This window comes from Sparus aurata, chromosome 14, assembly GCF_900880675.1.
Source record: "Sparus aurata chromosome 14, fSpaAur1.1, whole genome shotgun sequence".
NCBI classification, from domain to species: Eukaryota; Metazoa; Chordata; class Actinopteri; order Spariformes; family Sparidae; genus Sparus; species Sparus aurata.
This window is the reverse complement of record NC_044200.1, coordinates 6,646,213-6,669,094: the sequence shown is the minus strand read 5'-3', so window position 1 is coordinate 6,669,094 and position 22,882 is coordinate 6,646,213. Positions and strand designations below refer to the sequence as shown.

Below are 22,882 nucleotides of genomic sequence, written 5' to 3'. Positions count from 1 at the left end.
ATGAGGCGTCTATGTACTCACCGTGTGTGCAGCCTTCTGTTCCAAAGCTCTCCCTCAGCACTTCATTAGATTTTTTTTATTTAGCACAGAAAGAAGAAAGGAACACCTGCATGCAGTAGCAGCAGCAGCAGCAGCCTCAGCTGAACCCAAAGAGTCAACTGTCAAAGCATCCAGCTCACTGTACAGCCTCTCCCACTAACCAGGCTGCGATATTCATCAAAGAAAATGTCAGAAGGCAAGGTCTGACTATTGAAAATGGCAGCAGGTTGCAGTTTTGTGACGGACAGGAAAATGATTTCAGTCAGCTTCGTCAACAACGTACGGAAGCGCATTGCATTCACTGGATAAAAAAAAAAATTAGACACCTTATCTGGTAATTATGAGAAAAGATCTCGTAATTATGAGATCAGGATCTCGTAATTACGAGAAAAGATCTCGTAATTACAAGAAAAGATCTTGTAATTATAAGAAAAGATCTAGTAATTATGAGATAAGGAAAGGTGCGTCGTTGACTGTGAATAACATTTACGGTAATCGTACTAAAGCCGCTCTGATGAGCAGCTGGTGATGACTGTGTGGGTCAGACTGCAGTCTCACAGTCAGACCCATGAAGCATACGAGGATAAGGATTTTGACGGAGGATTACTTAAATAGTACACAGTAGAAGTACTTCATTATAGTTACACAAGTATAGGGAGTACTTAGTCCAGCAGTATATGAATCTTGGTCTACTAATAGAAAATACGTTTTTTAATAACATATAAAAGTTGGGCGAAATGTCCTTATTCTTTTTCTCTGTTAAGGATTTTGACCCAGGATTACTCGAAAAGTACACAGTAAAAGTACTTCATATTATGCATGCAAGTAGTCTAGGAAGTGCTAAATCCAGCAGTTTATGAATCTTGAACTACTTATGGAAACAATGTTTTGTTGTTGTTGTTTTTTCTCATGTCGTCCTTTACTTTGAAATCCGGATACCTTCGTGATACCTTCAGTTTATTACCGGGAGTATTTACTGTAAAAGTATGATCTCATAATTACGAGATCTTTCCTCATAATTACGAGATCCGGATCTTTTCTCATAATTACGAGATCCTGAGATCCTGATCTCGTAATTACAAGATCTTTTCTCATAATTACAAGAGAAAAGATCTCATAATTACGAGATCTTTTCTCTTGTAATTACGAGAAAAGATCTCGTAATTATGAGATCTTTTCTCATAATTACGAAATAAGGTGTCTAATTTTTTTTCTATCCATTGAACGCAGTGCACTTCCGTAACAACGCACTATATCCCGTCACCAGCCCCGACACACAAACAATCAAACCTGCATGTCAGGGGATATCTTTCATTTTGTTACTGCTTAGCGAATCCAACATTTAAGCCCTCCACAGACCTCTGTCAGAAAGCAGATTGTACAGCACTACACTGTACTGCAGGCAGTTCTCTAAAATGTCACCGTAACACACTCACACCTGGCATAGCTGTTTTTATCACACAGCTTTATATTGTGTTTAACAAATTCACTTTTCTGTAATCTGCGCTTTTGAGCTTTCTTGTAATGACTCAGAAGTCATGTGACAGAAACTTGTCATAAAAGCCACATGAGTTGTGGTTCTGTTCTATCCAAGTGTCCCAGTGAGTCATGAGACAGTGAGCTCACATGAACAATACCAAGAGCCTGAAACTAAAGCAGATAAATGGATTTCAGCCTTCCCTAATGCTATTTTATACAGCTGTGCTATTCCAGCTGTGGCATGTAACAATGTCTTCTATCAAACAGGACTATTATTATCAGTATTTGGTATACTGAGCTCTTTTAGGTGTTTTCTTTCTTCTGTTACACAGATACATGGAAACATATTGCAGAACAGGCAATGCACTGCACATCACAATACACCAAGCTCGCATGGCAGCCATTTTTCCTCTGACCTCATGCTCAGTATAGGACGATGATTTGTTTGAGGTTGCAAGACGCATAAACTAAGAGAATCTGACACATCAATACCATTTCACAGCTTCCTGAGTGATAAGCTACTGAAAGGATGATGGAGAGTGAAAATCTGGAGCGGCATCAGATCTAGTCAATGCAAAACAACATATCTTGTCACCCATTAGCTAACCATAGACAACAGCTGTAAAACCATTGGTCAGATTCTCAATGTTTATGTGAGTTTGAGATTCTCACCCTGAACGTGATGTCAGAGGAAAATGGCCTCCGTGTGAATACTGCCTATGACTCCATTAATATACTACCAATATATACTATATATGATAGTTTTGTTTCATTAGTTACCGCTAACACCATCACTGTCATGTTATTAGCATACGCCAGTCCACATGTGGTCAAGTCAGAAGAGTAGATCACTGATTTAACACTGCACTACTAGAACATTGTTGGACTCCTGATGGACAGCTTGAAAGAAGAATGAAACCTGTCAGTGGTTCTGCTGGATCAGGCCGATCCAGCAGAACCACAGATATTGTATCTCTTCTCCACTCATTCTTGTTTTTGTCAATACCTGGTGCCTACAATACCCACAATGCAACTGTGCAACTAGCTGTCTACCCCATTGCCTGTCTCTCTTCAGCTGTCACTATCCCACCTAAATGAAACAAATGACCCAAAAGATCCCTTTAACAATGCTGATTCACATATTCAGTACCAAACCCAACAGGCAATATAAGCTTAGCTTGGTGACGTTCTGGCACCAGTGTTGATTTGAGATCAGTTTTGCAGTATATGTATTTAGACAGTGGCCCTTCAGTCACTGCATCAATATAAACTGTCTGAACGGATGACGTTGTGTTTGCCTCTTTCTCTGTACGCTGACAGGCATGCACAATTCAGGGCTGTTATGGAAATCTGTTTGAAAGTGACATGTTCTTTAATGAGAAGCTGTGCGCACTGCTGCAAGGCCACTGTGGTTTGGAAATTGAAAAATAGCTGTCTCTGCTGAGTGACCAAATCCGCACATAACCTTGTGAGATACTCTGCGTTCACACAAACAGATGGAGTGCAGCCAAAATTCCCCAAGACTGACCTACTAGCTTAACAGTGATGAGTACTGCCAAAGGCCATTTTTGTTGTTAATGTTAATTATGGTAATGTTTGGGGTTTTCTTACATGTTTATGGAACATAAGGTAGTTAGATATGGTTAGTGATGACAGCGATGCGCTTGGCTCACAGTACACAGCCCCTGAGCCAAAGAACGAGTAGCTAACCCTGTAATGTTAGCACAGAAGCACTCAGTCTTCACACACTGACAGTATGAACAGCTACTTCTAAATGCTGTTTGTTGATTTCAGCTCAGCATTCAATACACTCTTACTTGTGAAATTGATTGGAAAACTTTACACACTGAGCTTGAGAGTCACACTTTCTCAACTGATTATTGGACACAACACCGGAGCCCCCCAGGGCTTTGTGCTCAGCCCCCTACAGTTCACACTCTGCACCAGACATTGTGAAGACTCATTAGCGAAGAATGCAGATGCATTTTTCATGAGGGTAATGAAAGGGACCCCACTGTTATTTTTAAATACATTTGGACACTGTATTATCGTTTAACCACCAAACCCTACTGTGCAGACATCTCACTTCACCGATATCACTGATTCTCTGTAGATGGGTACCTACTTGTCAAACAAGCCAATAGCCAATATTTAACAAAAATAGACAGAAGACAATTTGACCAAAGACAAATTTAATGTGTTTAACTGAAAGCTTTGCTTTCATGAGATGAATGATCAGGATACCAGCTTGTTTATCCAATAAGTGATGGAATATTCAGAGAATTAGGTACTCGCAAAACCACAATACCTGACAGGAGCAAGAGTTTCTCCTGAGCTGAGCCCTTGAAACAAAGTAATCGTCCAACAAAAAAAAATTTCAAATAAATGTATTTCAGTGAATTATTTGTTCTGTGTGAGTTCTGTGAGCTAAAACAACTTGTGTCTGTGCTGTGTATGAGCTTGGTTTTAATATAAAACTAAAACCTAACCAATATCTACAAAGCTAGAAGTTAGTGTTTGACTTGACTTTTTATTAAAGGCAACATCATTAAAAGGTAGTAGAGTGGTTTCTTTGAGGAACAACAGTTATGACTGTCTGTGAACAGCTGTGGTCGGGGCTTCTGCTCTGCTTATATGTATGTGACGCACTCTCACGAGACGTTTGGAGAAGTTTTTCTTGTTTCCATCCAAACATGCAAAGGACTTGTTGGTGTTGTGGCATTAAGCACTGTCCACATTGACTTTAGTGAAATTTATTCAGATCTGCCTGCCTTGCTCCCCCACACAGGGCACTGATGACATGCCTGAGAGAAAGAGAGATCTCTCTTCTGGATTGGGGAGCAGAAAATACAACAAATACAGCAGCATCTTATGAATGTATTGAATATACTTTCAAAACTGCGTCCCTCCTCATATTTTTGCTTGTGGAAGGCGGGCCCTGCGTTCCCTCCCTCTCTTACTGTAATGACAACCCTGTGTTGTAAAATGATAACTAATTTGCTTTTACAGCTCTGATAACACACACCAGAACAAAGAGAAGCAACTGCTGGACCAGGAAGCTTCTCCGGACTGAGGTATGTTCATCGCGGCTATTTTGTATGTTTTTATTTGATTGTCAGATTTAACATTTGTTTATGTATGTATTGACATACATTAGACAACAATAAAACAAGAGAGCTTGTTGAACGAAGGGAGCGAGCCATTCAATCTCCTGGTTCGCCTGCGAGTGTTCCGGGACAGCTGTTGTCGTCAGGCAGCTGCATTTGGGTGGCAGTTTTTCAGATCAATTCTTTCCAAATGTAGCTTCCTTTTACTGCTTTCTCGAATATTACCGACCCCAGCTTTAAAGGTGCACTATGTAGTTTGGAGGAAGGCATTTTAAGAGAAGAGCAACATCTTCACTCGATGATTTTCACAACTGAATAAAGCAAACTGACCTCAACACAAATCCATAGTTTTACTTCTTTTCTGTTAGTAGGACCTTTCTGACTTTAAACAATATTCATCAAAAACCTATTTCTAAGTTTGTATAATTGCATTATTAATATTGTTAATATAAACATCCTGAAGCCAAATTCTCAAGAAACGACATAGTGCCCCTTACTGACCCTATACTAATAGGTTTAAATTGTACTATCCATATATCAGACAGTAGCAGAACATGCTAAGCATTTTTCTCCCATGCTACCAACAGCTCCGTCAGGCCTGAACAAACTTACCGATGGTGATCTGACTGACGCAGCTGTAGAAGGTTCCGGAAGAAACATTGTAGCTGCTACTGCTGGACTCACGATCTACAACAGGTGGAGAGATCACACATCAAATTCTAAGCTTCTCGCTTCTCGCTTTTTTTATTTCTTCGAATTGAATCACGTGGTTGTACTGCAGGTGGTAGAAGAGGTTGGATGTAAATAAATAAACATTTTGAGGACTTCAGAATCAGAATCTAAGACAAGACAATGTCTCACAAGACATGAGACAAAATAGTAGAGAAGTTGACATTGCTGCTTGATAATATGTTAACCTCTTGAGCATTAGAGAACTTTTTTTTACCATTATTTTCTTTATCATTATATATTTTTGATAGACACAGAATCCGTTTCAGAAGTCAGTGGGTCACATGACATGGAAGCTATTGAGAAAAAAAATCAGGATTTCTGCATATTAATATTCATATAAAATAGAGGAAGCACTAAAGTACAATAAACATAGCTGTGTCTCATTCGTCCAGTTTACTAATACAATCTGCTGCTGGAGTCACTGGGCCCCATGACATGGAAGATATTGAAAGAACTGCAATTATTTTGTATTAATATATTTATGCTAAGTAATTTGATGACAGTCCCTAAATCAGTTTCCAGCGATCCAGTGCCATGTTCTGGGAGGTGAGCTAACCGTCCTCCTGCTGCTCACACTGGGTGAACCTCAGTAAAGTCGCGGCTGGACCCGAGTAGAGCGTAGAATCAAGCCCGACCCGAGCCCGTGCACATTGTGTCCGAGCCTGGCCCGACACACTGAATGTAATTATGAGCCCGAGAACGATTTAAACCCGACAACTGTTTAATACGTGGTGTCGTGGAAATTCTCCTTGTGAGGTAGAGAGTTGCTAAATCTCCAAAGAATTTAAGACTTCAGCGTATGAATCAGATGTCATTTAATACACGCAGCGTGGAGTAGAAGGCGTAAACGCGTTCTCTCACAAACTCTAAATTGTTATCCCTTAAGTACAGAACAGAGAGGAGGTTACCTTCATTTACAGCAGTCATAAAACATCTTTACAGATAAATGACTCTTTGATATTTGGGTGTGTCCTGTCTTCCCAGGACAGTGACCCTTTGATGTAACAGATGGGACAGCAAATGTTATCGTATCTAAACTTGTGTATCTTTCCATGTGGGGATGTGCCCCCACCTGTGGCTCTTGTGACACCTCAGGCAGTGTGACAGTCTCTCTTCCCCCTCTTGTCCTTACAGTACATTGATAACAAAAGGAAGCCTATGTAATTTTCTCACAGTGGGCTGTTATAACTGACGTTCTCGACTACAATTGCAAGTTGTTTGAACTACAGAAATCTTAATGAATAATGCAACAAGTGCCGCACTTAATGCACTCGACAAAGCCGACACATGTTATTATCACGGCCCACGACTTGTTTAAAATGGGTCCACACCTCTGACTTTCCTCCAAACTTGCTCGAAGTTAATTCTACTGTTTTTATTTTTTTCTTTACATCTTCATGCTCCATGTTGCACTTAAGCTACACAATCAGTGATGCCGGTAACGCGTTACTAGTTTTGTCATTTTCCTTAGTAAAAAATATATATTTTTTGCTTTCTTCTTGCGTCTCGGGGAGTGACGTCACGTACGTGAGAAGTCACATTTTCCAGCATGAGGACACTCACGTGTCAGACCACGCAGAGACACAAATGCAAACAACAATGGAGGGAGGAGAGAGATGCGCGTTTTCTAGCTGGAAATACAGTCATTATTTTGAGTGAATAAAAAACAAAACACAAATGTTTGATCAATGGACCGGCCCGGCCGAAGACAGTGGCCTGTTGCAGCCTTTGAACGCAGCATCATGACACAAACTGTCCACGACCCCGAGAGTGGGTTCACTTGATTACTAACCTGGCATAGCTGGTGTTGCATCAGCGGGCGGAGTTTGCCATCAAATTAATGTAAAATAAGCACATCGGTATATGCTGGGGTAGATTAATCAAGTGGACCTAACATGTCCCCCTGTCCCTAGTGGATGTTATGCCTATGACACCGAATATACCGACATGGCCAAAATGACGTCGGTTATCGTTGTAATTTTCGGTATCTGTAAATTTTCGGTTTATCGCCCAGGCCTAGGCTGACCCATACAGTTTTTGTATTTAATGTGTGTGGCAAAAGAGTTTTCATGAAGGGGCTCTGGGGGCTTGAGGAAAGCCATGACCCTGCTGCTCTACAGGAATGAAACTCCTAATCCTGCAGTGTTAGTGGCCTGCCCCACACTCCGAGCTACACGAGGGGAAAAACCCTGTGACCTTGGCAGAGTTCAGGGAAATAAAATCCATGAGTCTGGCAGCTTTAGTGCTTTAGTCTACCAGTTTATATAGAGAGGGAATGAAATCACCCACTGTGGCAGAGCTCTAGCAGTGTTATGAGAATGAGCCCACAACCCCAGAAGAGTTACAGGAAGAAAAGCCTCCACTAAACCTGAATGATGCCTCAAACCCAGCAGGAGGATGTTTGCTGCTCACTGATCTGGAATCATCCTTGTCTGCAAATCTCAAGTGCATCTTTACATCCCATACGCCTTTAATGAATGGGCTGTAACATAACAACTGCATCTCAGGGTAACTGCATTCTCTGCTGACTGTTCAGTCAGTGTACCAAGCTATACATCAAATATAGCTGAAATGGTCAGATGCAAGTTGCAAGTAGTTCTTGAATTTTACTGGCACATAATTACATTTTTACTACAATCTGCTGGATGTAGACAATGGTCAAGTTTACTTTATAGATTGTTTTAGTGCTTTAACTATAGATAGAGCAAGATAATAGCTCAGGCTCAGATAATGATTTAATTACTGATCAATCTACAGACCATTTTCATGATCAGTCAGTTATTTGTTTGGCCCAAAATAGTGAAGAATGGCCCAATGTTAAGGAGGCGTATCTCGCTCTTTGGTTGCAAAATGCTCTGGCTAGTTGTATAATATAAAGCACTGAATTGCTTTAATTATTTTATCAGAAACACTGCTTGTTATCCCTGAGGTTTTATAGTCAAAGAGGTTAATCATCAAGCTTTCTCAGCAGAGAAAAAGTTTCTTTGGCACTGCAGTCAGTACCTTGAACGTACCACCTTACATTATTGCATCGTACTGAGAACTATGAATACAAATACTTCTGCTCATTCCGCAATTGAAATAACGTTTGTAGAAAACTCACTCCCTTACTCTCTAATCTAACACCTTCAGCCACATCGAAGAAGAGTAACTAGCAACTGCAGCCCAGCCCTGACATTTATCACTGACTGGGACGCTTTTCAGCGTAAGCACTTGCTATTGCTTCCATGTTTGGAAATAAAGCTGCAGGTATCATTTATTACCAAAGCATCAGCACACGGACAAAACATATTAGCATCTGAGCAGCTTCCAGTGACATCAATAATTCATCACCAGGAGCTTTAAATTGTTAAACATTATTTAAGCTATGTGTGCAAAGTCATTTTAAATTAGAATCAATACTTCATGAGTTCTAATATCATTTTGTTTTAAAGCAGCGTTCAAAAGTGAAATGATCCTGAATGACTGTAGCAGAATCACATCCCATTTTTCACATTGGAAGCCAGTCAGACTGATGCAGCAGCAATCATTTCACTTGAAGGTGATTCATTAAAATTGAAGAGCACTACTGTGCGTGTGTGTGTTCGTGTGATCTTGAAAACAGATCATGAAGAGTAAATAAACCTCTGCCTTTCTTGTCTCCTCAAAGGTATTCACCACCACAAAGTTGAATCATTTTACTGTGGACCCTGGTGGCCCCCACTCATGAATATGAAAGCTTCTGCCACAGACCAACACTTTAGTACTAGTTGACTTGTGTGGTGTAATTCGTTATTAATACCATGAATTCTCTATAAGAAGTCTTGAGTTGTACAGAACCCCACACCCTCGTCTCATCCCATGTGCCTGAGTGAAATCAGGGCAGCTGGTAATTTAAAGTGAGGATACCATAGCATCAACCCCACAAGTGATGATATGAATGAAAACTCTTGTTACTGTTTGTATTCCACGCACCGCTTCTCCTGCCTCCCTATGCTGCATAGGCTGCGTTTACCTGCGGATCCGGAGGAGAGGCGCGTCGCGATGGCGCGGCGGGGACTGCGCGGACTCCCCGGGCAAACCCGCACCACCTCGTCTTGACACTGCAAACAGATGACCTGGTTCTCCGGGTTTTCTCCGACCTTGCTGCAGCCCATGTTCTCTCCCCCGGCCTGGATCTTCATACCTTTGTTGATCTGACGGACCAGTCGCATGTCTGCTCCTGCCTCATACTCCAGCAGCATACTGGTCACCGACGCATGGCTTCAGGCGTGTGAGGGGGGACAACTTCTCTCGTCCCGTACCTAAAGCATCCTTAAACTCTACCCACCGCGCTTGGATCGTGTTTGCTCCGCTCAGCAGCTCACCTCCGCTCCATCCTGTCAGCCTCTCTGGGCTCGTGTCGCTGGTGGTGTTGCAGTCTTTACGCACGGCGGCAGGCTTGCAGGGTGTTGCTTCACGTGGTTGTAGAGGCCGCAGACGTTAAGATCCCGTGGGAGTATTAGTGGAACCAAAATCTGAAGCATTCATAAAATAAGGTCTCAATTCAGTACCACAAAGGCTCCTTAAATCCCAAGGATTATTACTGGTATAATGAGTAAATGAGAATGCTACAAAATAGATTTACATTGTTAAAAGTTGACTATAAGATCACAGAGATGGATAAATTACACACAAGATTAAACAGGGGACTCTCTCAAGAAAGTCCTATGTTTGTGTACTTGCACTTTCTTATGTTTATTTTTAAAAAGTCATTTTAACCTTTATTCAGGGAATTTTCACTGTGAGCAATCTGTGTTTCAGTGACAGAAACTGGGGAGCTCTACTTGAAAGGCTAGGGTTAAAGGAAGAGTTCACTTCACCTCACCGAAAATGAACATTCAGTCATTATCTAATCACCCCCATGCCGATGGAAAGTCCTGGGAAGTTTCATGGTAAATGCTAAATGCTAAATGCTAAATATAAATGTCACGGGTGACACTAATTATTTAGCTAAAATGCAAATTTACACTGCCTGTCACTGGAAGAACCTAAATAAAAGCTCATTGACATTAACAAGCACTATCCAAGGTCTTCTTTGGGTAGTCAGATGGAGTGATTGCACTTTAGTCAGGTCTCCTCAAAGTGCTCTCATGTTGCCTGCCAACATGTCACCTGTCGAAACACCTTGAAAAAAACACACAGACGTCATCATCATGACGTGTACTGCCACGCCTCTTTAGGAGCCGCAGCACCGGTTTTCTGTATGAATTACTGCTGCAGCGATAATGCAGTGTCTCTGTGTGAAAAGGGCTAGTGACAGCTCCACCATGTAGAGCCACCACAGCACTCGGTAGCTTTACTTTTACTATGGTACTTCTGCTTACAGGCAGTGGGAATTTGCATATTAGCTGAATATTTAGTTTCATCCGTGACATTTCGATTTAACATTTAACATTTCGATTTAACATTAATATTTATATTCAAATTCAACTCAACTCAACTCAACTCAACTCAACTTTATTTATAAAGCGCTTTAAGCAGCCATAGCTGGGACAAAGTGCTGTACATTAAAAGAAATAGAACATGAAACATAAAACAAAGGAAACAAAGAATAAAAAAAAAAAACAATAAAACAATAAAAGTGTAAAACAATAAAAACTATAAAAACAATAAAACACTAAAACACTAAAACACTAAAACAAGAGCAGAGTCTCATGCTGGGTTGAAAGCCGAGGAATAAAAATGGGTTTTAAGATGCATTTTAAAAATGGACAGTGAGGGGGCTTGTCTGATATGGAGCGGAAGGGCGTTCCAAAGTGTGGGACGGCAATGGAAAAAGCTCTTTCCCCTCTGAGCTTCCGCTTAGACCTTGGTACCTCCAGGAGCAGCTGGTCAGCTAACCTGAGGCACCGGGCAGGAGCGTAGGGATGAAGGAGCTCAGAGAGGTAAGGCGGGGCGAGACCATTTAAAGATTTAAAAACAAATAAAAGAATCTTAAAATGAACTCTAAAATGCACAGGCAGCCAGTGGAGGGAGGCCAGAATGGGAGTAATGTGCTCCCTCTTACGTGCTCCAGTTCTGGACTAACTGGAGACGGGTGAGGGAGGACTGGCTGACTCCAAAATAAAGTGCATTGCAGTAATCCAGCCGAGATGTAATGAAGGCATGGATAACTGTCAAAGTGCTTTTGTGTAAGAAAAGGGCTTCACCTTTGCCAGCTGCCTCAGGTGAAAGAAGCTGGACTTCACTATTGCACCAATATGCCGGTCCAATTTAAAATCACTGTCCATCTTAAAACCAAATTTTGAGACTGTTGGCTTCATATAGTGTGCCAAAGGGCCCAAGTCAACAGGGGGGGGTTCACTTGTACTAGAGCTGCTCGGACCAAAAATCATCACTTCTGTTTTCTTTTCATTAAATTTTAAAAAGTTCAGTGACATCCATGCTTTAATGTCTTCAAGACATAAAAGAAGTGGTTTAAGACAGGCGTTTTTCTTTTTATATGGGTGTCGGGTACTTTGGTGTTTATTCTTTCTTGATCCTGTATATGTGTGTTACAGTGCTGTGTGTGACATGGAGCTTCAATTTCCCTGAGGGAACCTCCCAAAGGGATTAATAAAGTTGTCTAAGTCTAATTCTAACATTTAGATTTAAATGTTACATTTAAATTTAGATTTAACATTTAGATTTAACATTCAGATTTAGATTTAACATTTTTAGATTAAACATTGACGTTATATTTTTACAAGATAAGTAAATATCACAAAGTTCACAAATATTAGTGTAAATCTGTATCTGTATTTCTGCCTGATAAACGTTATTGTGAACGCATTCATTCTGGCGTTTGTGAACGGCACAGTTTAACTTTGTTCAAGAGAGTGCCAGATTTCCATAAAGCCTTCCAGGTGAAAATCCAGCTAAAACACACCGTAAACAGGCCTTAATATGTAGTGAAAGAACATCTGGCAACACCAGCCACCACAGAGTCGCACCGCCGCATGCGTTATCAAAATGTGAAGCATGGAGGCAAAAACAAATGAAGGCAGCAGCACTACCCCAGACTCTGCCTCCAACATTAACACGGCATCTTCATATGATTACTTAAAACAATTTTATGAAAAGGTCAGTGATGATCCAGGTGGGAAAAATCTTACCTTTTTGTGTAAACTTTGCCCGCCGGGTTTTAAGAAGCAACGTAAATCAACAAGGTCAACAGCAAACCTGAAACAGCACATTAAAACGGATCCACCCACCGTTAAGCAAGAAAACACTTCATCTGAGGAAGTTCCCTTGGCTCAAGAGAAATAGCCCAGATCTGCCGAATAATAACTCAACTACTGCAGAGATACTGTTCCACATTTACAAGTTGGGTGTTAAACAGGCTCAACTAAGCAAAATTCAATCTTCTGCCTGTTAATTAGTGTGTCATCTATAGTCTGTTTAGCTTCAAATAATCATAGACTTTACATCTAACCCTGTCATTACCTCTTACAGCAATGATTGGGGTGTTTTTGTAGGGGTATAGTGTGTGCGTGTGTGTGTGCGTGTGAGCGTGCGTACGTGTGCATGTGCGTGCGTGTGCATGTGCGTTAACTATTTTCCACGTTAATTAAGAACTTAGAGGAAACACTTAATTTAGCTGTTCTGGTTGTCTGTCCAATGTGACTGTAGACTAATTACACTGCTGTTTCAAGGCATACCCACTGTATCTATTCTAACAGCCATTTGTGCTTATTATGCAATATTTAACTATGAGCCGACAAAAGTAGATAATAGAAGAGCCCAGCAACCGATATCCGATTTTAGAGCCAATAACGATAAGCTGTCATTCATCATTCAATAACCTCTTCTCGCTTCACAGAAGCAGAAGCCTACAACGGAACAGCTACTCTGGAGCCTAGCTTAACTGATTAAAGACACAAGTGACTACCTCAGTTTTTTGAACACTTTGTTCTGGGACGCTGTTGGGTCGGTAGGGCAACTCAAACTTGGCAGCCAGCTAGGAGCAATTCTAGTTGTCTGCCTCAAGCTAGCATTTGGAGTTGCAAAAACATTTGGCGCTAGCCAAAGAACTAGGGAAAGTAGCCATACTCCCCACAGGCTAGGTAGCAATACCATAGTCAGTTAAACATTAGTACATAAAGTCACAATACTTTCCCAGGGCCAATGTTAACACAGAGCCACATCACTGTTTCCCGAAAGAAGAGCAGAAATATTTATTCCTAAACCCACTAGTCAAGCATTAACAATACTGAGCTTTATACCGCATTCAGAATCAGAATCAGAATCAGAAAAACTTTATTGTCCCCTGCAAAAAGCAGTGGAAATTCGTCTTTGACGTGTTCACAGATGTGCAGTCAACATAAAAACAGCAACATAATAAAAATAAAATAAATAAATACAGTGCATACGTGCAATACAGAATGAGGATTTTAAAAGGATTTTATAGTGCATTGTTGATGATGTTGATGGCGGATGGGACGAATGATTTTTTCACTAAGTTTGTCCTGGCTAGTGGGACCCTGTAGCGACGGCCTGAAGGAAGGAGTTGGAATGAGTTGTGGAGTGGATGTGAAGGGTCGTGTATGATGGAGGTGGCTTTGCGTCTGACTGCCTGTGTGTGGAGGTCTGAGATGGAGGACTGTGTGGTGCCTGTTATTTTACTTGCGTGTTTGATGATGCGTGACAGTTTGGATTTGTCTCTGACGGAAAGAAAGGTGTACCAGGATGAGATGTTGTAAGTGAGGACTGACTCGATGAGTGATCTGTAAACGACTGTTAAAATGTCTTTGCTCACATTAAAACTCCTCAATTTCCTCAGCAAGAAGAGACGTTGTTGTGCCTTTTTGTAGGTGTGTTCAGTGTGGACAGAGAAGGACAGTGTTCTGTCCACCTCAATGCCCAGATACCTGAACGCCTCCACCTGCTCCACCTCCTGCCCTTTGATCTTCAGTGGCTGCAGTAGTGGTTGGGCGGAGTCACCTGGTGTCACTCTCCTGCAGCAACACAGCTCCTTCGTCTTAGAGATGTTAAGCTCTAAGAAGCTCTCCTCAATGAGAGTGATGAGTGAGTCCACCTGTTGGTGATATGCTGTTAGGCTATTAGAGTCTGTCAGGTGAGCCACCAAGGCCATGTCATCAGCATATTTAAAAAGTGTCATATTGTCCATGTTGCAGGTTATCTTGTTTGTGTAGATGGAGAAAAGAATGGGTGATAAGACACAACCTTGTGGGACCCCTGTGTTTATGATAATGTTGGTGGATATTTTTCCATTGACCGTTACATGCTGTGATCTGTCCTGTAGAAAGTCTCTGATCCATTTGACCAGTACCGGGTTGACCTGTAGTTCAGTGAGGCAGTCTGATAAGATGTTCGTGTTGACTGTGTTAAAAGCCGAGGAGAAGTCCATAAATAAAATCCTGGAACATGAGTGAGTGTGGTCCAAGTTTTTGGTAACAGCGTCCAAGAGTGTCAGGCAGGCGTCTTCCACCCCTCGCTTTGCTTTATAGGCAAACTGGAGTGGGTCCAGTTTGACTGCGACTGAGGAGGTCAGCAGGTCACACACCACCCGTTCCATGCACTTGCACAGAACAGATGTCAAAGCCACTGGTCTGTAGTCTTTGGGGGCCATAGCTTTTGTGGTCTTGGGAATTGGAATGATGGTGGATTTTTTCCATGCATGAGGAACAAAACCTGAGTCCAAAAGCAGCTGGAAGAGCTGAGTCATGACATCCCCAAGTTGAGTGGCACATTCCTTGAGAACTCGACCATGTAGTTTGTCTGGGCCTGATGATTTCTGTGGGTTCACTCTGGACAGAAATTGGACCACTTTATTTTTCTCTATTGTAACTGATGTGTATGAGGGGCTGGGAGTGATGGGAGTGTTGGGAGTGCTGGGGGTCTTATCTCCCAATGGGTGTTGTGAATTATCAAACCTGCTGTAGAATGTGTTAAGCTGCTCTGCAAAAGAGGTGGGATCAGTGCATTTAATTTTACCTCCCTGCTTTAAAAGTAAGGTACACATGTAAAGCTAATGGTACATAACTGTAGCTCTAGCTGTTTATATGACTCAGTTAACAACAGGCTAATTAGCTTTGCCACAAATATTGACGGCCACTATCACAGTCAGAAGATAAGCAGCAGGCGCGAACCTGTCCATGTGGTAATAAGATATTACAATGTAACACTCTGCACCCTGAGTGCATCTTGTCTGGGTGTCCTGGGTGCACTCAGGCAGCTGTAGTCTACCTGGCTAGCGCATCCGCTTCTGGATGTTATGGACAGCAGGTTCGATGGAGACTTGGAGCGGCTAGTCTCTACCGACAAGAATGACGACTCTTCCTGTGCCATCAGGTTAGGCTGTGAAGCCCACAGCTGCAGACAATGATCAGCACAGGAAAGCTTTGCCACTAGCTGCAATGGATTTGGACATGCAGGAGGGGTGTTAACGTGCGGCTGCAAAGCTGAAAATCCAATGGCTCGCTGTGCAAGCTCAGACAACCGCTCTTGTTTTGATGGAAACACGCTACCCAACATAAAGAAGACAGGGAAACAGCTGCTTCCCATCTTCCCAGAACTCCTAAATGAGCTAGATGCTATATGGTCCTCACTGTCCAATCCCTAAATGCACCCTCGCTCCTCAGGCAGAAATGGAGGAAGAAATGACAGCGAAGCAAGGCACAAAGGTGTGGGAAGAGATCTGCATAGTCACTGACCTTGCCTTAACCTCTGTTAAGTTGCTGTCTGGGCCAGTATAATCAATTGGCTTGATGATGCTATAAGAGAGAGCAAGGTGGTTAATCCTCAACAACCTCACCCACAAGTGGATGCTGTTCCACAAGGTCTCTTTGGCTCAATGCAGAAGAGATGTGGCTATGACTGCCCAGAAAGGCTCTGCCGAGCACTGCGGGACTCCCTCAACAGACATTTGCACAGATGGTGACAGACCCCTCGCCTGGCATCAGGATCTCCAAAGTTCTATTGAGCAAGCCTGCACTGCAGACCTCCCCCTGTAGTGGGAGACTACCATCCTTATCCGTCAAATCATTCCACAATCAGGCCCAGTAAATCCACTTGAAGGTTAAAATACAAATTAAAGGAAAAACAGCCCAGATTTTAGATCCAACTCAGAGGAGAAATCCACTCAGAACCTAACTTCAGAGCAGAGGTGAAACTGCTCAGAACCTAAGTCCAAAAATCACTCCAGAGTCTAAGTCCAAATCAGAGGCGAGGCAGCAGGTCTTCAGTCAAAAAGGTGTTTATTCCAAGAGAAGTTATAAATCCATTAGGTATCCCCGAACAACTGAGAAATCTCCCCGGATCACCCCCTTTTATACCTGGGGTCAGTGTCACCAACGCCCCTTCTTGGACCACCCCCCTCGTCATGATCACGCGAGACTATCATCTTAATATTATTTAATATCTTCCCTAATGGCTACAAAGTGTCTTACCCAGGCCTCTATCTTGGCCTTGGGTGGGCTGCGGCGTCACCTGTTGCCTCCTAACTCCAGCCCTGTTATTGAGTATCTGACCTTGGTCTTACATCAGGCTCATATTCACTGTTAGCACACAACTGTAAGGTGTATTTCTCAAATAAATGTATATGCATGATCATGACCCAGTTTATATTTGCCACTACAGTCCCCCCTTTGGTCCTTGAAAAAAGGACCAACACTTCAAACTTTAACATCAGGGAGTACAATCATCTTATCATCGTTACAATACACAATAATATACACAATAGTATAAGTATATTGTAGATAAAACATAATATATATAGTTTCAAACAATATAAATGCAACCCCCTACAAGACTGATAATGAGTATCAACCCATAGGGAAGTGCTTCGAACTCTTGGTGAATGACATCACTCAACACTTCTAGATTTGTGTTTTAAGCATGCATAATAAGGTAACTTGTGCTCATGTGGATATAGCATAGAATTTTAAGAAAATTTAAAGAAAAGCATAAGATTACATAGACAAATTCTTTAAACTCTATGGATTAGAATATTATCTAGACGTACCTTGCAAAGGTAATCCTTCTTAGGTCGGTTCAACGAACACTTGATCAGTAATTATCAGATCATTGACATGAAACACCTACACCACCTTTTGTTTTTGTGAAACATTTTTTTCTTCTGGTATTTTTTATTTATTCATTTATTTATTTATTTATTTTCCACCCATTGATCCAATTAGATAAAGAAAGGTAAGAGCTCTATTCAATCTTAGCAGCTGGACTTATACGACACACTTGGGTGATTTGATAGCCTTAGTTACATGTTACCTGTGGTGTTCCCTTGGTTAGTGTGGCGGCCCTGAGGCCAACACTCCACCAGAGCCCCTATGAACTTACTGGTTTCTTGTAAACCACACTGGTTTAATACCTTTCTCGTGCTTTTTACGGCACTCAGCTTTCTGACATGGCTTTCACAAATGAGTGCCCGCTTACCTTTATCAAACACTCACAACATCACAACACATTTACAACATTTAATCTCACACAACTGTGTTGAATACAAAAGATCACTGTACAATTGCTGGAAGTCCAGGAGTGGACAGCAACTTTAGCCAGGCTTGCAGCCTTGTCGGCACGTTGACCAAGTTACATTTTGTCCTCCATCCATGATGTTGATGACTTCCTGGCTGCTGTGGAAAACCAGGGCATAGGACATAAGCTTTAGGCCAGGATATATGGTGAAAGGATTGCAGCTCTGATTGAAAATTCAGCCTTCCCACATCATCTACGGTGAGCTCATCCTATAGTCTTAGTTGGGCTAATCATTGAGCCCTCCTGCCTTGTGGTGTGAGCCTCTTTGCGACACTGTCCTCTCTCTCCCTCAGCGTTCAGGCTTGCTGGGCTGGATTCACACATATTTCATGGTGGTAGCATTGCCCCCATTGGTGGCTGGATACCAGGTGTCGTTGCTGCACTTCACCAGCCGCACCACATCCGTCATGGTGGTTGTATTTCCTTGGGTTACATACTCCAACTCCGCTCCTCGTGCTACACAGAAAAGGAAGATTAGTTTATCAAGTTTACATACCACAGGTGGCATAGCTGTCGTTCTTTAAATTCGATATGGGCATATTTGAGAGTTGGAACTCCATTCATCCAATTTCTGTGCCATTTGCATGGCACAAATAGCAAAACATGTTGACATATCTGGACAGTCACCTCTGTGACTTCCTGGCAGTGGCATGAGCAGTGGTATTCTTTTGGCGTTGTAACATGCAATACTGTCTGTCTTTTCTGTGCTTTGTGCACTGGTTCAACTGAGTAGGTTATCCACTGCTGAAACATGTCTGAGTCCCACTGTGCAGTTCTTAGTTTGGACAAATCTCTTTTTTTTTTTTTTTTTTTCCGCTTACTCATTAGTCAAATCCATCTACTGGCATCTATTGTTGTCATTTCCTGATTTGTTTCTGTGTCCTGGCATGACGTGCCTGTGCATATTACCTGTAATGTCACCATTCCTTCTCTTGGCAGTCAGTGGTGCGGGGTAGTCCCACCCAATGTTTGCCTGGAACGTTAGCTATTGTGCTGTCGGTGGCAAGTGCATAATCATATGTATCAGTTTTTTACATACAGAAGATGTAGTAGTTCTCCTATTTTTTTTAAGGTGACTATGGCAAGTACACAATTAACATGTGGTGTAATAATAGTGGCGCATGTCATTAGGACTTAATCTGAGTCAGAGAACACTCCGACTCTGGCCTGAATTCAGGCGTGGGCGGGTGGTGTATGTCTTGCAGGCCGGACAGTCCTGCACGTGCACTTTCCGGGGTGTCACTGCCCGTGGTTGTGCTGAGGGCACCATCCTCTGCAGCCTCTCCGACACTACTATCAGTCTTTCACCTGTTGGAAGACAAGTCTGTGGATTTGAGTTAAACCCTGTAAATAGTCCCCCAAATTTCGCTTCAGCTGCTGAAGCAGTGATCCCTCTATAGGGCCCCTGCACTGTGGCAGTGGCATTGGGCGTCCAGTGAGCATTTCATGCAGGGTTAGATGGGTTAGTCTGTTAGTTTGCAAGCGCATAGAGATTAGTGCTAATGGCAAAAGCATCTTCCCAGGTGAGTTTACCATTAAATCAGCCATGATTTTGGCTATTTTAGTTTTTAATGCACCATTGGCACATTCTACTGAACCTTGTCACTGTGGACACTTTATATGTATGTTTTTATTAGATGCTTGATGCTTCTGTTGTTCAAATGATGATTTTACTTCTTCTGTAACAGGTATGTGAACCTTGATGTGAAAATCATAATGCAATCAACACAGACACTTTATATATACGCTTTTTTAAAGGATTGCAGTATTTTCAATTAGTACTTTACCTGTTTCAGTTCTAATATCAGCTTTAAATTTCTTATCTATGAACACACCATTTGGGCAACAGAGTAGGTTGGTCAAATACTACTTGATGCACAACAGCCTTCTTCAGTTCACACCCTGTACTTAGAGAAAAAAAAAAAAAAAACAGATCATAGCGTTTACTTGAATATTAACTTGGCTTAAATTGTATTTGCAACACAATTGGTTATAATATTTGAAATAGCAGCTTATATGTAATCATCAAATAAATGTATTTATCACTGGCATATAGGCATTCACTTCAGACAACAACCGCTAATGAGACAGCATGCTGGAAGGAGCTTGAAAAACCACAACAAAACCTTGCTGTACAAAAAAGAAAAGTTCACTGAGCTCGGACACAGCCGACAGTGAGGAGAGAAAGGGAGGGCGATTACGTCACACCGGACGTGCAGTAGAGCGGTGGGGGCTCTCGGATCCCCCTCTCACACACACCAGGGGAGGAGCAATGGAGCTGCAGTTTGAAACACAACTTTTCAGCCACCAGCGAGATAGGAACCCGCTCTTAAAGTAATACAAGTCCTCATCCATTTAGCATTTAGAAACTCTTAGCCTGCGCGAATAGTATTCATAAGCCAAAAACAACACATGCATAAACAACAATCTCATAAATCACACCAAATACTAATATATCTTTAGCACACACGTTTTAGACCAGAACTATCAAGTTTGTCTAATAACCTTCACACCGTTTGACTACTTGACAGCAACACAAAGCTCTTTAGAACAGCAAAATGTCTCTAACACCTTGACAGTTACATCAGCATAAAATCACACAACATTGCGAAATAGCACAATTTATTTTAGAAAACACAAATCTTTCCAGCAGATTTTTCAACACACAGTCAGGACACAGGTAGTTGACAACACATAGTCAACAACTGCATACACTACTTTTGAACTTTATTAAACCCCCATAAGAATGCTCGAACATTTATTATTGATTTTACTGAAACTTTTTTGTTGATCTTCGATTTTTGTTAACAACTAACTTTTATTGTTGTTTATTTCAGTTCAGATTGTACTTTTCTGCAGTTTTGGTCCTTGCATGCGTTATTCTTACATCTCCTTTTATTTAGACCTTAATTTACTTTGATTTTAGATTATTTATCCAATGTTTGCTGTCCATGGACTTAAGGCTGCATTTTAATCTGCATTTCCCTGTCTTACAAATACCTGAATTGCCTGAATTGTCTTTATTTTCGGAAGTCCATGGTCTCAAACTCCTACTTTAATCTTTATCTCTATCAAAAGATGACTCGTTATCAGAATTCATGCACTCCGGCAAACCAAATCACACGAACACTTCTTTGCATAATTTTGCAGCACGAAATGCTTTCCTCACATTATGGTTTGCACAAACATCATATTCTGCTAAAGTTTTATCTACTATATTTGCACATCACAAATGACTTTTACGTCATAAACTTTTCTGAGAGTCTTCTTGAGTGGTTTTAATAGCACCTTGTATTAACCACACTAACTGTTACATTATATACGTACATGCCAGCCTCATTCTGGGCTGCTATCAAGGACGGTAAAGTGGTGAGTGGTTCACAGTTTTCGGCTGCAATCAACGGTCAAACACATATACTGGTTTCAGCTTGCTCAGCGGCCTCATCGGCCAGGCTTTTTCCTTTGGCTATCAGGGAACTGCTCTTTTGGTGTGACGCACATTTGATAATAGCTGATACACCTGATAGATGAATGCTTCAAATTGTGTTAAGATGGCTGCTCCATGCGTTACTGATGTGCCATCCGCTCTGAGAAAACCTCTCTGTTTCCAGATATTTCTGTGTATATTACACACTGTGTGTGCATAATGTCGGTCTGTGTATACATTTAACTGCTTGCCTTCTGCCAATTTGCTTGCTACAGTTAAAAAGCTTTTATTTCTGCAAGCTGTGCTGAGCATGGTTGGGCAAGATAGATTGTTTGGACTGTGGTAAATGTATCGTCTGGCAGCAACTGTACGATGGGGTAACCTGCGTTGTTGCTTGTCGCGAGGCAGGACCCATCTACAAACTAAGAGTGATATGTTGTTATTGGTTAATTATGCAAATCTTCACGTGGTTTCAGAAACACATTTGTGTCTTGAAGGCAGTCATGTGGCGGTATCATCCATGTTGCAGGATTAACTGAATTGCAACATTGGATGTTCAGTTGATGCTGATAGCACAACTTCATAACCTAGCTTGTGTAAGCACAAACAGGGCATGTATCTGGTGAGACGTTACAGTAAGGCTATGTGTCCTATGGTTGTTGCTGAGGCTTTCTGAAAGCAAAAGCTGCTGCTGCAAGTCCCTGGCAACAGGGAGGCAGACCAGCCTCAAATGTTATCTAACTTGGTGCTGTTGTGTGCTAAAGGGTGCTTACCAGTTGGAGTGTCTTGCATTAAAACTCCGCAGGTAAACTGCGCCTATCTGCAATATATTTAATTATTTGTTCTTTTTTGGTTTTCTGAGGTTAAATGACACAGCATGCAGAACATGAACAGTTTGAGGACACATGATTATATCAGCTATGGTCATAACTTTTTGGCAGCTACTACAGCCCTTTGATAATTTCACAATTGCGCTCTTTGTGGTGGAAGGTTGTCTTAATTAACGATCTATTAATCACTATTCGCCACCATGGGGTTACATTTTTTAAATAAACCACTCCTTTTCAGAAATGTGTCTTATTTCCATGATTTTTTTTTTTTCTTTAAGGGATGTCTATGGTCTGGGAGGCCTAAAAGAATGAAAAAAATGAATGGAAGGAAAAAAAAAATGCTTAATCTATGGACAACACTGGCCTGCTAAATCCAATAAGGCAATTGTTTGTTTTCATTTGCAATTTTGGAACAAAGTTGGATTGGAGAAGAAAACTCTATGGCATCCACATCCATGTACAAAGTTTACCATTGATAGTGAAAGCAACCTTGAACTGTGAGTCAGGATGAACAGGAATGCTAGAATATGCATTTGTTAAATCAGTAACTGAAAACCCACAGTCATTAGTGTTATAACATCTTAATTTATGACCTTAAAGTATTTTAAAAATCTCCTCCCCCCATTTTGGTTTACTTTCAGGCAAGATGGGGGAGGTACATGGTGAAATGAGGGATTCAACAATGGCACACTGATAAATGAGCAATGACCTTTACAGCCCTAGGGATGAGTGGATATTTTTCTTACTGGATAACA

General features: G+C 41.5%; 1 pseudogene; it reads left to right on the top strand.

Annotated features, from left to right (window-relative positions):
- The first annotated feature begins 4,534 nt into the window (after nucleotides 1-4,534).
- LOC115595926 (NXPE family member 3-like) overlaps nucleotides 4,535-22,882 on the top strand; it is a 45,007-nt pseudogene continuing 26,659 nt past the window's right edge.